General features: G+C 31.7%; 1 long non-coding RNA gene across 1 annotated transcript; it reads left to right on the top strand.

Moving 5' to 3' along the window:
- Positions 1-2,127: 2,127 nt before the first annotated feature.
- LOC149484176 (uncharacterized) lies at positions 2,128-3,114 on the top strand. Its single transcript, XR_016316388.1, has 2 exons — positions 2,128-2,400; positions 2,917-3,114. It is a non-coding gene; the product is annotated as an uncharacterized LOC149484176 (long non-coding RNA).
- The last annotated feature ends 12,544 nt before the right edge of the window (positions 3,115-15,658 follow it).

Genomic DNA, 15,658 nt, shown 5'->3' with positions numbered 1-15,658 from the left:
GGAACGTTAATTGTTGAGAGAATTTTCTAGAAGGCTTCAATTCGTATCACGTCCCTCAATAAACTACTGGAAGCATTTAGTGCGACGCGGGCGGCCTCCAAACGGCAAGCTTCGAAATGTAAGATGCCACCACTTAGATTTATTTCCGAGTAATTGTACCCACCAACAAACGCTCCTTTGCGTCGTCTGCTTTTTACTTTGTATATGGAGCAGCGTTTTACTTTTCCAGTGCAATTTCGCTTAGTATTGCACTAGAGGAACGTAATGTACACTCGTAGTGGTATTTTATTTACTTTATTACTCGGCATAAAGATTATATTAAACATTGTACGTGTTTACTCTCATTTATTTGAGAGTCGCTTTATGTAGACATGGTTTCAGAATATGTGGAATGAATATTAATAATTACATATTTGCTAATTCATTTGGCGATGGAAATTTACTGTGAAATTTTGTTTGATCGTTTTCATAATGGAAAAATTTATGTGATATTACATTCTTCAAACCAGGGAGATCACATAAGATAAATAATTAATGAAGACTGCTAGTCAGTCTTAAAAACAATGTTCGCAATAATCTTCACTGAAATTTAATTAGGTATGTAGCAGACAAAAAAAATTAACAATCCCGACCAAAAGTTTTGACACATAAAATTTAGCATCATACATTCACAAGGCATATGTCGAAGGTTTTTTAAGTATACTGATAAGTTTATATTATCTACATACTTTTCAACAATTAGTATCTTAATTCGTAGCGCTATAGGCCCATGCCGCAAAACCGTCCCATTGAAATGTACTAAAACAAAATACAATCAAGCAACAATATTTGAGTAAATTGTTTGTGAATAGCTGTTACTGTCACTGACTACAATCCTAAGCTTATGCTAACAGGCTGCGTCTGCTGATACGTCACTGTGATGCGACATAACGCGTCAGTATGTCAGTGCTATTTGATTTATGTTTTGTGACATCGTACTGTGGTAATACGCTTTCGTATTTAACTATTTAGCCTGGACTATGGAACATTCTAATAGTTTCTTATTAGTTATTGACGATCCTAACAATTACTAATCGACTGCATATATCTATGTGAAGTAGTTGCCTATGTACGTAAGCATAATTTCTATTGATTTTCAACAAGAATCAAGGTGAGATCAAAGTCCTTTGATTAGACAACATGAAATATTTGAAAGGCTTTGAAATCGTCATTATCACAGTTTGCAATAGTTGATTTTACCTAAAACCAAAATCCTACTTCTTTCCCTATCCTATTCTAATAGTCCTACTAATATTATAAATGTGAAAGTTTGTGAGGATGGATGTGTGTGTATGTTTGTTACTCTGTCACGCAAATACTACTGAATCGATTACAATGAAATTAAGCACACATATAGAGAGTAACTTGAATTAACACATAGGATAGGTTTTAACCCGGAAATACCACAAATAGGAACGGGAACTATGCGGGTTTTTCTTTGAAAACGCGGGCGATGCCACGGGCGGAAAGCTAGTAGTTACATTATATACCTGTACTATATTCTGTGGTATGGCGCAGTAATCAGTTTTGAATATGAAAATAATTTAGGGTGAAATCGACACAGCAGAAACATAACTCTGTTATTAAGCTAAGCCCGCCTTGTCGAGCAGTTTAATAGTTTTCAATGTTTAATTTAACCACATGGAATTAAAGCTCACATATGAAGAAAATCTCGCGAAGATATAAAAATTATGAAACTAGTACTACATTACAGCAACATTTAAATTCATTTTAATATGAAAATCTAATTAAATTTTGTAGGTCACTGCATAAAATTCTACTCAGCGTAATGTGTGGTTCTTTTGCTGTATCAAGTAGTAATTCGCTCTCAATCTATTTAAAACTTGCCTTTTAAGGAGATTGAAGTTCATGTATAAAAACCGTGTGATATGGTCAGACAAGGGTGTTTTAAGGAAATTGTCAAACGTCACTTTGAATCGAAAGCTTATAGAATGTTTGTGTCACGTTGAGAGAGAAATCCCGTAGAAAATTGACGGAATGACCGAAAATAGTATATAAATAATAAAATTTAATATAAGTCTAAAATATTTAGGGTTGTTTAAAATACATACGTACTAGAATCATAATTAAGTCAGGTGGGGTAAGTGAAACTCAGGGGGAACTGAAACGCTCATTCATAACTATAAAACTAATAAGTGTATCGATACTTCGCTCTTAGTCGGTAAAACAGAATGACGATGTGGTTTTATTGATAAAACATAGATGTCGCTATCATCATTTTCTACACCAATACACAAAAAAGAATTTTTTCAACTGTCAGTTGTCAAAACACGAGTTGGAGGAGTGATGTTTTCGGTTTTCGTAAAAGTTTTAAAAGAAGTGTTTTAAATGTACCTAATGGTAAGTACTGAGTAAAAAGTATGTACTTTCTAGTCCAATGATTATATTTCGATAAATCCTACGGATAATTGAGTTTTGCCTTTGGTAAAAACTAAACCTAAAAAAGTGTCAAGTGGGGTAAGTGAAACCTAATACACGGGGAAAGAGAAACGTATGTTTCACTTCCCCCGTATCAGAAATCACAAACATTTTTACGTGATTAAAAATGTTGGTGATCATAAATTTACTGTTTGTGTCTAAATGATATTTTTATTTGTTATTAATTGCTTTAATTGCTTAATAACGTAAACCTTAAAATTGGCTTGCATTTTAGTATAAAATTGGGTAACAAATTTGGTGATCATTTAATATTTTTGAAAAATTTTTTTCTTAATTTGGTGATCAGTTAAAATTTTGCCTTTTAGATAAATTTTGATAGATCAAAAATAGGAAGGTATTTTTTGGCAAATTATAAAAATTACGCTTAACAATCGGAGATCGGTTTTATTGTACTCATATTATATTATCTTTTTTCAGGTTACTAAAAGATGCCTCGAAATTATATACGTAAAACGAACAAAGCTGCCTACTCTACAGAGCAACTTCAAGAGGAATTTTAACTTCTATGTGTAAAACATGCAACAACTGAATTATTTCATAGCTTTATTAATGTGCCTGATGCTTGTTTCCGTAATTGTAAGCAAACTTTTAAGTCAGTAAAAAAATTTATTTTTATTTTGTTTTTCATTTCACTACCTATAATTTCTGTTTTAAATTTTATACAAATGTTTGAGACATCTGACCATGGTAACTATGTTTCACTTACCCCAAAATACCTTTTTTGTTTTCTTTTCTAAAACTGAGCCATATATTGATTGTAGAATATAGACATTAGAGAAACAAACTCTGAATTGTTGCCTTAGTCAGGTAATCGTTGCATAAATACAACATTTAACTATATTTCTGACGTTTGTTTCACTTACCCCTTTCCAGGGGCAAGTGAAACAAAACCATAGTCTGAAGATATTGATTGTTTTCTCGCTTATGGTAAGACTAAAGAGCTGTTTGTCATAACTCCATGAATCATTGGCTAAAGGAGAGTACTGTGCAAGAAATGCTACTGAAATTGATTGTCGCATTACTGCGTCAGATGCCGTTACGTTAAAATACAAGTAAAGTATGTTTCACTTCCCCCACTTGACCAAACAATAAGCGCAATCAAATGTAGGATACGACGCATAAATACAAATAGGTAGTACGTTTATTATTTTCCTTCGTTGTTATTTTTTCGATTCTAAAGTGACATACAAAATCTTCCAATTACGAAACACCGTTATTCGCATCATATCATTTTACAGTAGACGGATTTTACTACATAGAGATTGCATCACTCCTTGTATCGTAAAACAATTTCCTATATTAGTCTTGGTAATAAAAAGAAACACGCTTCACGGTTCAATAATTCTTCATAAAATCGCTAATAAAATAGGACATAAAGTGTTCTCATTTTTTGCCCGTAAAATAAACTGACAAAAACTGCTGTCGCGTTGTTCTGTAAAAGCTTTGTATTTATTGTCCAGATATATTTGTGTCATTGATGTTGTCGTTCCCCTTTAGGCTCTAGTTGTTTTCAAATATTAACATGAATAACCGTTTTTTCCATTATTCAACGAGAAAAGAACACGGACTTTTATAATCATAGCTATACTGTAATACATTTTCAATCATCTTCTTTATTTGACCCTTATTTCTTTATTTTTATTTATATGAATTTACCTAAAGATTGACTTGATTTTACATTTGACTCTCAGTTGACTCGATATTTTACGAGAATTCTTAATTTTAGTATAAAAACTCTACGAAAAAATCCCTACAAATAAACCTGAAGGAGAATTAGAATGTTAAGCAGAATTTACCTTATTTATAAACATCTGAGAGATTATAATTATTATCGTATACATTGCGTAGGTTGTAAATACAAAGCTAGCTAGCTAATGATGTGGGAACGGTTTCATAAGTTCTAGAGGATTATAACGACATAGTCATAGTATTTTCTTGTATTTAATTGTGTATATTGTGAGAAATAAACGATAAAGAGCTGAATCTCTATAATATGTAAATGTTTTATCTCGCGGATGAAACCACGGGAAAAGTAAGTATTTCTATTGTTAATTTGTTATTTGATACATAAGCTTCAACATCCATCCGCACTTGGCCATCGTTATTTATTATGGCCTGTACCTCCAAGTGTCCCAGTAGTGGGAACGTATATGGGCTGCTGATAATGACGACTCATCCTCACAAAATGTTATGTATATTATTAGGAGTATACCGGAATTGAAATCCGTTTTATTCATTAAATGCTGACGTTTCGATAACAGTACAGCAACATGTATATCTTTGTAATACAAATGAAAACGCGAAACTAATTCTTGCAGTCCCTAAAACAGTACAAATTAGCGGTTAGCCGCTCCCTAGCCTAGATGGGATTGCTGAACTGACCTATCGACCTAGTTATAGAGCTTAATTGTTAGAAATTGGTATGCAATTGATTTGACTGTATGACTTCATGGTTTCAGGAATTAAAAGCTTATAAAACGGAGGAGAAAAACATCGTGAAGTAACTAACATGTTGAAGTATCTAAAGTTTAAGGACATGTGACATCTGCCAACCAGTACTTGGCCAGCGTGGTGGATTATGGCACGTACCTTCATAAGAGGCCCGTGTCCCAGCAGTGGGAACGTATATGGGCTGATGAATGATGAATTAATAAGGTGGATTGAAATTAATCATGAAGGTCGAATGGTAAAAAAGCTTAAGCTAGTAATGAAAATTTCTTATCAGGTACATTGTGTGATAGAGAATAATATAATTAAAGTACTTGGAGTCCTTAGAAATAATGATCAACGTGATTATTATAACTTACTCGACTCAAAATATGAGCTTATATTCAATGTAGTTAATTTACACTTTGTGGTGAGTTTTGTAACTAAAACGTATCTCATATTATAAAATATTTTAGTAAAATAATTTAATATTTTAAAAGCTATAAACTTGATATTTTGCTATTCAACGCTATTGTATAAATAAACATCGATCTTAGTTAGGTCGTATATATGTCCCGGCAGGCTATATTCGTACTGTAACAGTCTGATTCCACGCGGTCGACAGCGCAGCTAAAATATATTTTATGCAGTGAAATCACAATACAATACTATTTTGGAAATACAAACACTACGGTTACCGGTCTATATTTTAACCATATTGCACTGCGACCTCGACTTCAATTCTTTTAACTGTATAAAAGATTTTTCCCGTCGCATGAAAATAAGGATTCTTATTTATTCCTCCTGCCCTTTCAAGACGTATAAAAATAGTGGTTTATTCCTCAGAGAGTTCAAGTCGTTAGATATAGCTCGAGTTTCATGTAAATTTTCGTCTTTTCTATCTGTATCAGTGCAATAAGGCTGTTTCACATGAGGTAATGGATAACATGAAGCCACTGAAGTGGCATGTATGTATGTACAATGTACATTGTACAAATTTACATAGAGTCGTATAGTAGCGTTATGTTTTCTTCGTTAAACAGATGCTTCTTTTACATTAGTGATGTATTTATGAAGATGAAAAGTACGTTATTTATAAGTCAATAATATAATTAATGCGTTTTTTTTATATCAACTTTTAAAAATTTGTTTGGACAATGACCGATCTTTTAGGAAATAAACTAAGTACCTATAAATGTGTGTTTTATATTACCTTTACACTTTATTTGCACTGCTGACTTAAACACAACGTAATAAATAACAACGTATAAAACTACTACTGTAATAGTGTGTATTTCATAGCTACAATGATAATAACCAAAAGTTCCACCAGTTTAAAACAATGAAAGTACATTCCGTACCCTGCACTATATGCAGTGCGCCTATCAGGCAGAAGAAGTCGTAAAAACAAAATTCACCCAAACTTTATTAAAAGCAGAGAATTCCGAAAGTATAAAGCACGGACGGAAACTGTCCGGAACTTATTGAAGCAATCAGATTGTGCGAAATCCGTTAAACATTAGCAAAATTCTTGTCGAAATCCAATCGCATTAAGGAACCATTTAAACTTTGTGCCGCGGCAGAATTCTCTAATTTCTCTTCCGCTGAAAAAATAGGCTTACAATCGGCTTTAAATCGTAACCCGAGCTAAATAATTCGAGTTCCTTTTTGTTCATTCTGTTCAATTGAATGTACGCGGCTTGTGGATTTAGGGCTATTTTACGTGAATGCTGTCGTTTCTAGATTTTTATTGCTATTTAATTTCGTTACAAGAAACATTTCAGTAATTCAATTAATTAATATTAACATACAAATACATACAACACTACACCTTCACTCATATCTTAATAATTTTACGTCCAGTCCGTTGCATTGAAATAAAACCTTCCTGAATCTTCTAACCTAACCATGACCAGAATGCGCCTATTATGATGCTGTATTTTTATATAATTGTTATGAAAGCTTATCGACGATATATCATTGAGATGAGACGCAAGCCATATAGATATAACATTGATGTTTTGTAAAGTAAATTATTATTATAAGTATAACAACTCCTACGCAATGCTGCGACACTCAAATTAGCGTGATTAGTTACAAATGAATAAAATTAACTATTCATTTGGAACAAACCAAAAACATTGTTTATAATTGAAATTGGATAACAGTTTAATTAAATTATAATTGTTCGCGTTAATGAACTTGGCCGAGAATTCGGTTCCAACCGGGAAAATTATTATTTTTAATTCCCCAAAGCGAATTGTCTTGGCGTATTCCCGTCACGTTCCCTTTCATAAATTCCCTGCTTACCTAGCATTTTGGTGCGTCAACAAAAATGACTTGAATGGCAAATATCTGACATAATTTTTTGAGATAAATTCATTATTTTATTCAAATGCTGTAAACGGTTTATGCTTGACAAGGGAGTTTTAAAATAAACATCCTTTGAATACGATAAACGTTTTGTTGTAAACCTTTGATAAAAAATTTGGGCCGTTCCTTTTTCATGTTGAGTGTATTGTTTGACAATATAAAAAAAAAACTGTAATATTTTGACAAACACTAAATTCAATGAAACAATGTATCAAGGAAATGAGTAAAATAGTAAATAAAATAAATAGAGCGTTGTGGAATCCACGGTTTGAAGAAACATAATGCATAATATGCACTTAGGAACTGAAATAAACTAACTATAGAAAATATTTCATTCTGTCACCATACGTTATTAAGTTATAAAATAATCACTTTCAATCGGTATTATAAATTGGGTATCATTTAAGCTATCACCAATTTAATTAGTTTTGTGTTTCTTAAATAATAGGGTTTGTCCTCAAAATAGTAGATCTGTCACCAAAATGTAGTCACCAAACAATGTAAAATCAGTTCCACAATAAATCACCTAAAAACCTGAGATATAAGGTAAATAAATGTTTTTGTATTATAATGTATATATTTTATGTATTATAATAGGTGTGTCCTATATATAAATATAGGACACACCTATTATACAGTTCCTAACTATAAAGTTTTATACTCAAGCTGTCAATTCACTTGCTATTAAATATAGGCCAGTCTGTGTTAAAAGTAACTCTTCAATTCCCTTTTGGAATGTCTTTCGCTGATGTCTGAAAGCTAATTTGCTCACTGCTCAATGTGCCGTAACGATTGTTTTCCAATTCGTCGCAATAAACTGTATTAAAAATTTCATTTGAAACATTCGAACCAGGCGTGAATAAACTGACTCTAGTGATGCACAACTGAGCAAATTTTTCGATCCGTAACTTGGAATTTTAATGGAATGAACAAAAACTTTTGTTTTTCGCATAGCTTCATGAATATTACCGCTGGCGAATAAATTGAGCGGCGTTTTAGTTTTAACCTACATTGGGGTATAGGAAAATTAGATATTTTTACATGAATCAACTTTATAGATTGGGGATGAGAGTCCAGATACGATGTTTTCACGAAATGTTACTTCTAAGCCAAATGCCAGATGATATAATATTATAAGATGCAAGTAATTTTTTTCTCCAATTTGCTCTTATTTTCTTTGTGTAGTGAGTATTTAATACTTAAATGTATATGGACATAGAAACAACACTGATACTTAATTGAACACGTATCATAGAACATTATAGTAAAAACTCAATATATCGCCGATAATAAAGAAAGATTAAAGCCACAGATCGTACCTTGAGAGTAAACGGCTTAGAGTAGGTCTAATCGGCGGAAGCCAGTATTAATTAACAACACGTACTTAAGGCTATTCAATAATGATAAAATCTTTAATTTCGTTTCCCAGCAATATGACCCCATTTGCGCTTAACCCTATTTCAGTGTTCAATACAAAATTACCTTCAACGTATTTAAGGGTCAATACCGCTCTTACAAAAGAGTGTGATAAAAAGGTGACATGGTTAAGATTTTTCTTTAAACCTTTCGTCGCTGTCACATTTTCAGACTCGAAGTGAACTCGTTGTAAATAAAATATCACGTTATCGGAACGAAATTAGTTTACTTTACTGCTACTTCCAATTTCCAAGCTAAGGTCTTAATAAACTCCGAGCATTTCTAGCTTATTTTTCTGATAGGCAACGCTCGACGTTGTTATTTCTATGCATCGTACTTGAGAAATAAAATAATATCTAACAATATTTCTCAGAAGTATTGTTTATCCAAGCACGCTTTTATATCGTAGAGTTTATTTGCCGTAAGCACCACTTGGAAAATAAATTATTTTCAGCGAAATCCGAGACAGATTTAAAGAATTTTTTTTTTGAACGAATAAAGGTATAATTGGGAAATAAAGGAAATTGACCAAAGCTAAAATAAAAGTTCATTGTTAAGAAAATATAACTAAGGGGCGATTTTTCAATCCTTCGTTAAAGCTGACTCGACAAATAAGATATTAACCAACCATTTAAAAATGTTATGTATTGCACGACTTTTTGAATTTTACTGGTGACATTTTTAAATAATAGTGTAATACTTTATTGCACGAAAAGTTTTAACCAGGGTTTAAAATTGCTCCTAAAGCAAAGGATATTTAGAATTAGAAGTATATTCTTTGTATAGTTATAAAATAAATTACCTTTTTATATAGCAGTATAATGGCCGTTGTATGATTAGTCAGCACAGACTCAATATCCTCTATTCCAACCCCTTTCATAAAAGTTTGTTACAAAGATAAGCCTTCTTACTCGTGTTATTAAAAAAGATGCAATCTGTAATTACTAGCGATTATCCGTGCTTGTTAACTTGTTATTATGTTGTAAATATTTCATTTTAAACGATAATGTATGTATATTATTGTATTGTGTATTTAAAATGAGAACAACTTAAAATATACTGATATTAAAGCTAAGAATAAGGAATTGCTTATTTACCTAACTAGATTTCTGCACGCAGCTACGCCCGCGTATTAAAAATAAACACGCATAATAGTTCCCGTTCCTTTGGGAATACTGGGATAAAAATTTGATTAATAAATATAATCTTATTCTGAGTCTTCAGCTACCTACATCGATATCGATATTCAGCTATTTGCGTTAAAGATTAACAAACATCCATCAATACAAACTTTCGTATTTATAATATTAGTAGGATAAATTCAGACGCTATAACTTATTGAATTTTACTTAGCGATCTAAATATATAAAATTCATTGTAAAATTCAGATTAAAATGTTTCAAAGAATCTACACGATTAAGTTTGATCCACATTTGATGAAAATTGAACGTTGACCCTATATTTATTAGAAAGATTATCCCCCAACAAAAGATATTGGAAGCGACTTAAAAACGGATAGACAATTAACTGCTACGTCTGCTGGGTCTAAGAGAATCTACAGCTTTGAAAGACTGCCGATTCTGCAGTTGCAATCCAACCAACCACTCGCGAGACGAGGACTCTTGAAAATTCTGTCACAGAAGATGAAAACTTGCCTTGAGTTTTGAAGATTCTTGCTCCGATTCGAGCCTTATTATGAGGAACTGAAACACTTAATTATCTCTTTATTTGACGAATAATTCGAGGTCTTAGGTTACATTTCTTTATTTCTTTTAAAATAAGAAAGAAAATACATATATTTTCAATGCACACAACAAACAATATTAAAACTTAAACTAAATATAAGCTAAACAAAAAATAATTTATTTCAATCATTTATTCATTAATAAAAGAAATAAACTTGCTATAAATTCCAATGATAATGATATTTTGCACCAGCTATATTCAATTACAATTCACAAAAAATGCTAATGATTTATCTACCGAAAAGATAAGCTCTCGCCTGTTAAGTGGCGTTGAATAAAATAATATCGCAATAAACTTTTTACTTTTAATTTGGACTGTCTATTACACCGTATCAGTTATATTTATTAATTGAATAATATTCAGCATGTTTCATATAACCTAAATAAACTAAAAAATACATGTTCAAAATTTTTTTGTATGTAAAAATTTACATTGCTTGTAAGTTTCGGAGTAAGCGCGGCGTCATTCCATTCTATACAAGGCCAGAACGCAGCCATAGAAAACTGCTCGCGTATATATTGTATTGCTGTTTTTAAATCTAAGATAACAATGCATAGGTACACGAATTTTGTGTTCTGATCGTGTAGTTTGTATTGTGGATGCTTGCCTCTTCGTTTCTGACTATACTACACGTCTTACTTACAATATTGCTAAAAATCTAATAAGTCCACAAGAAGACGGTTGCGAGGAGAAGGCTCCAAAAACTAAACAAAATAAGGAATACATTTAGCCGTTATTTTGATTCAACTAAGGCATTTATTATTTGTTATTTTATGTAAATACTAAATAGACAATTAAGAAATTAAAACATACTTTATTATTTTAGTATAAAAATAATACCGCTAGTAATAACAAGTTATTATAAACACGAGTTTCGGTGTAACACGCAGCCTATTCCCCCAGTTAGGCTTCACGAAACTTCGTCATCATGTTAACGGCAAGAAAGACCAATTTGCGTCGGACACAATCTCATTGTTTTTGATTAAAATTATTATTGTTCTGTTTCACTCCCCTCATCACCGGCTCACTGACGTGATGTCAATTTGGAACAATTGCGTTTAAGAAAATACGCGAAATTTTATTTTATAGGACGTGTCTCGTTCGTCAAATGGAATTCCATGAATTTTACACTGAACGCTCATTTGAAGATTGCGCGTGTAATTTTGTGAATGTCAGTGAAATTATCTTCCATTCGAAATGGTAGTTCCATTTTCTTTTATTCAATAACGATTTAACAAGTTTATAGTTAAGCTTGAGAGCATAGAACAATTATTTTAGATGAGAAAGAAGAAAATGCACGAATTTATCTATAAATGCATGTTTTAAAATCACTTATTTACTTTGAACGTTAATTGCTACATTGAAAAAAAAATACTACCTTATTACTTCAATTATAAGGGCTATAATCGTATAGTTGGTCATAATTCATACATATTATGATTTCTGATATTGGAGTCAAGAGCATGTAGTCCAATATTTGTGGATATGGACTCCGACGCTCCCTCGATACGTGGGATAAATTTTAAACTAACGCATCTCGCTTCTGAGAACCATTTGAATATACTGAACAGAGAAGAATATGCTTTCTTATTAAAATAGTTTGAATTTTAATAGAGTTATTTTTCTTTTCAAATATCAATCATTTCAATTGTTAAAAAAACGTAGACGTAGAAGCGTAGAAGCGTAGTACCGTCTACGAAAATGTAGAAATATGTAGTTACACTATCAATTCTTCGTAGAGCTTTATGCAGTTTTAAATGTTCAGTAGATCGACTACACCTAAATATTAGATTTATATTATGTAACCTCAAAACACAGTAAACTAAATATATCCCGGATCATGCGTTTGGCATCTCAAGTTCTTAATAACGTCAGAGCCTTTTTACATTCGTCTTGTATCGCTTTGAAGATGACAAAGCAGAAACATCGAGAGACACAAAAGCGGAACTTTGTAGTGCGAATGAGTCGAGATGTCAGGCTCTGTGATAAAAGATTGTGATAAAAGGTTGAAAGAAACTGACACATTCAGATCTAGAAGCATGGATGAATGAAGCGCCCGTCAGATCTGAGTTATGATAAAGGAAGCTTCCGGTCTCTTTGGTGAAGTTTTGTTTATGGAATTTAGATAGTATTGTGGCAATAAAATATTGTGGTAATGGAACGTGAATAAGCTACAGTGGTTACAGTTATTTTATTTATTTATTTATCAAGTTACATGTACATAATTGAGTACCTATTATAAGTTTTAGATTTTTTGTAAATACAAATATAAGAAATCAAAGAAAATTACAAGGTGATTTGGAAATAAGCTATGCCATTGTATTAACATAATTCAAAAAGATTATTAATCAATATTTCACACAAACACCCTCAATTTAAAGTACTTATGATAATTATACGGAACAAGAAAAACGTTCTATTATAATTTAGATCCAAACTTTAGGGTAATTTTTGCGCTCATGACTTTCCCTTTGTAATTAGAAAAGTACTAACGATTAAAACTTTTATAATTGTCGGGAGAGAGGCTAAATTTACTTCACAATGAACATTGAACAGAGACAATAAAAAAAACTTGAAAACTTTCACAATTAAAGGCGGAAATAACGCTCACCTTTCAAGATCAATGCATCATTGAGTCTTGATTAAACTGAGAAACACTTTTAATTTATTATTATTTAACCTTTCACGCGAAAATGAACACCAACGCAAAAGAGATAAGTACAAAACTCCCTTGTACCATATTCACTTATAGATACACCTGAACATTGTATTTTTATTTTACTGACAAAGTTTCTAATTGTAATTTTATGAGTGTTGTAAAGTTTAATTCTCGTTATATAGTGTGACTGTTTTATGTCCGTAATAAAAGCTCCGGGGATTTGTTTCCTTGGGGATAAATAAACTTTTTTACTTATAAATTGTATTTTTTCACCACGAATAAATTGGTATTTAATTAAAGTTTAAAGGTATATTAGTGTATTAATGAAACGAGGTCTAATTGCAAATTTTTCCCAATTACTTTCAAACGAGATAGTACAATATTTCTTTCCCGAAGGAACGTCCAAGGAAATAATAAAATTGAGAGATATCGCGCATAAATCAAGCGAGTAAATGAGTAAAAACGAAAAAATAGCCATTAAGCCAGTCACTTGCAAGATGAGTACTGTGATTTGATTCATGAAATTCATTTTGCTTCTTGATATAACTTTCCTCATAAGTTATGAGTGTTAATTCTGGCGCATTTATTTTTATACTGTCCTTATGATCTTATACGAGAATATTGAAATGGGAAACAGGAAAAAGGAAAGTTATTTTGTTAACTGTTCCTATTATAATGCTACGCTCAATGTTTTTGTTTTTTATTATAACTTGTTCAAAAATATGAATGTGCAATATGTTATAACTTCTATGTACAATGCTGACCAAGTGAACTAATAACATTTGCAAATGAATATCTGTACGTACCTAATATAAAATGTGTATTATGTGATGGAGGGTTTCATTTACTTAAATACAATCTACAAGTGAGTGATGCATGCTATATTAAATATTTAATCGATCTTTTCACAATATACTAACATTTATTATAAAAAAGGTAATATACCATCAATACATAATTATTATATGCTTTTTGTTTGCAAAAAATACACATCTATAACCTTATCGGTTAGACAATAAACAAGAATAAGACAAAATACATTAATCCCTTACCGTCAGCATTTCTTATAAAACAGCTAACATAAAGAGCTCGAGAGTCGAGTTAATATTAAAAACTTATTGTGAAAAGTGCAAAACATTAACAATGGGACAATCTCACGTGTAATTCGCGGGGCTGTTATTATTTTTCTTGTTAATAATAACGGGTTGAAAACAAAAGCAGCATTGTCGTAGAAGCGGACCGGCGACTTTGTTTTGGGGTCACCAAATGCACAGCTTTAGAGATCCGCAGTTAATACGCACTTTAATTAGCTTATATATTGTGTTTATATGTGTTTTGCATTTAATATATTTTAATGTAAGGAGCAAAGTAAATATTTTAAAGAGAACCGTTGTGTGCAAATGGTTCTCTTTGCAATATTCACTTTGGTTCAACGTCTTGATTTATTCCAAGAAAAGCAATCATCCCGTGAATCAATACATTATGTATCTTATATTATGTAACAGACACATGTAATAAAAATTCCATCTTCCATTAAAAATAAATAATTTATATTATTAACCAAACTTTTCAGGTTGCATATTACCTTTAAACAACATTGCAGAACTTTCTATAACGTAATTAACATCACATCTTAAAAACAAACCCGTATACAATCTACATGCACTTCAAAATGCTAACATGATGTAAACCAAAGAGATTGTAGGAATCATGTAAATAACACTGACCAAGTGACCGTACCGTCAACGTTCAAATGAATGTACTCGACTCACGGAACCTCTTTGAATAGATATAAGCTTTTCTGTTATAAGGTAAGATGAACGAAGTTAGCAACCTTGGAAATATGACGCAGTGGAGATAAAACGGGTAATTTTTTATGCTGTGCTCTTTTCTTTTAGTTTTAAGTGTCTTAGATTTTATGTTTTATTTTGCTACGTATTTTTTATAATTATACTAGATGACCCGGCAAACGTTGTTCTGCCTTAGTTTTATTACTTTGAGGTATGAAAAATAGACAAATTTCATGAGAATCGGTCAAGCCGTTTTAGAGGTGTTTATCCTTATCCCTATCCTAGTTTAACCTTATCATATCAAATCTTTAACTACAAACATGATAGAAGAGAATTTTACATATTAGAAATTTGATCTATCTAATTAGAATTACTACATAATCTTATATATAAAAATGAATCGCAAAATGTGTTGGTAAGCGCATAACTCGAGAACGGCTGAACCGATTTCGATAAATTTTTTTTTATTATATTCCTTGAAGTACGAGGATGGTTCTTATGTAGAGAAAACGTAAATATTATGTACCACGGGCGAAGCCGGGGCGGACTGCTAGTCTTCTTATATATAAAAATGAATCGCAAAATGTGTTGGTAAGCGCATAACTCGAGAACGGCTGAACCGATTTCGATAATTCTTTTTTTATTATATTCCTTGAAGTACGAGGATGGTTTTTATGTAGAGAAAACGTAAATATGTACCACGGGCGAAGCCGGGGCGGACCGCTAGTAATATATAATATAGAATTAC

Source organism: Colias philodice, chromosome 12 (genome assembly GCF_061535455.1).
Source record: "Colias philodice isolate Cphi_HAF_F1 chromosome 12, ilColPhil1 Martin Lab GWU primary, whole genome shotgun sequence".
NCBI lineage: Eukaryota > Metazoa > Arthropoda > Insecta > Lepidoptera > Pieridae > Colias > Colias philodice.
This window is presented reverse-complemented; position numbering and strand designations above follow the sequence as displayed.